The sequence below is a fragment of the Acyrthosiphon pisum genome, unplaced genomic scaffold (assembly GCF_005508785.2).
Source record: "Acyrthosiphon pisum isolate AL4f unplaced genomic scaffold, pea_aphid_22Mar2018_4r6ur Scaffold_21315;HRSCAF=23613, whole genome shotgun sequence".
NCBI lineage: Eukaryota > Metazoa > Arthropoda > Insecta > Hemiptera > Aphididae > Acyrthosiphon > Acyrthosiphon pisum.
In genome coordinates, this window is record NW_021770769.1 from 51,743 (window position 1) to 53,644 (window position 1,902).

The following is a 1,902-nucleotide window of genomic DNA, read 5'->3' on the forward strand; positions in this document are numbered from 1 at the left end:
AACATATTGTAGAAGTATTTTTGTGATATCACATTTGAGACTACTAAAATACAATCGCATAGAAGTCAAAATCACATTATTGCACACAGTTAACTGTGTGACCACTGTGCCACTCGGGCCTCTCAGTGGTTTATTAGGGGGTATACGGGGGTATACGGCGTATACCCAATACGCCAATTGTATCCATGGCGTATAGCTTATGACAAATTAATGATACGCGGGTATACAGCCGTATCTACCGTATTTCCTATATGGCAATTTTAAATAATTTATAAATTATTGTAAAATACCTACATCTTGACGAGCGTGAATTGTAATATAGGACGTAACTAAAATTTTATATTTTTACGAAAAATAATTATCATTTAAAAATCAAGGTTATCACTTATCAACCTTGTAATCATGAACTAAGATTATATAATTATCTTAGTTCATGCTTGTAATCAAACATTCATAATCAAAATATTACCCCACCTTCGTGGATGTAAACGTTTTCTGAATACGGGTAAACAAGGATCTAACATCATGTTAGTTTATGGCCTCGTTTCCTAGGTTCTGACTTCAGATCATAGGTAAACGGTAACCGAATCAGCCAACAGCCAAAAATGTTGTATTCTTATTTCTTATTATGATAATTGATAATATTATATTCACATTTTTCTGAGGCATCAGAAGATACTCATAAAGACTCTAAAGCAAGAAAAAAGTATCAAGGTTTAAAGGCAAGATTAGCTAGTCGGTAGTACAGAATTTTTGACCGACTTAGCTCTGATGTGTGACTGTCTTCAAGAATTAACTATTTTGTCAAAACAACTACAAGATCGTTCCACAACACTCATTATTGGTCAAAAACATATAAATAGAACAATTAGGGTATTAGATTCTTTTAAAAATGTACCAGGGGAACATATGTCTGAAGTTTTAAAAATTGAAGATACTATGAAGTCCAAAAATATTCAGCTTTTCACCAATACAAAAATAATTAAAACTAATCAAAGTCAATTTCTTACTAGTCTAATAATTAATAAACAACTTAAAATCTAGATTGCTCGATAATAAACAAGATGATATGATTATTCAAGGTATGCAAATAATGGATATGACCAACTGGCCAGAAAATATTGACATACAATTTGGAGAAACCGAGGTTAAACGTTTATGTAAGCGCTTTATGCTCAATCAGGAAAATGCAATAAATGGAATCAGGCAACTAATTCATGATCCAACAGTTTTACCAAAAGACATTATGCCAGAATTTGATAATTTTTATAAAACATTTCCTGTTTCAACAGCGGAATGTGAAAGAGGGTTCAGCTTAATGAACAACATATGTACTAAACTAAGAGCAAGGCTTACCATGAAGAATATTTCCAACTTAATGTTTATTAATATTAATGGGTCCTCCATTAGAAAAATGGGACCCCAAAGACTATGTGAAATCGTGGATGGTTAGTCATAGATCTGCAGAAGACACTAGAACCAAATTATGTTGACTAGCTATCGTTGCAAATAGTGAAAACAAATCAAACCTTTGGAAAATACTTTAAGCAAATTAAAAAAAAAAATGTAAAACATTTGTCATATTAGACTATTAATTGTTAAAATAATTTTTTTGTTTTTAATTTAGTATATTGTAAAAAGATAAATAAAACTGATAGTTCGAGCGAAGCGAGAATATTTTTTTTAGATCCTACCTGGATCCCTCCATTATATAAATCTACTTTGTAACATCACAACATTTTTTGCCTTATTATTATTAAATACAACAAGCATACCTGTACCCATATTATCATTCAAGAGCGTATCTTATTATTATATTGTTATGATTATCGCGCGCCAATGCAGGAATGACCGCAGTATTATGTAACAACTGTCCCCCGACCCCCACAACCTGCAGTGATC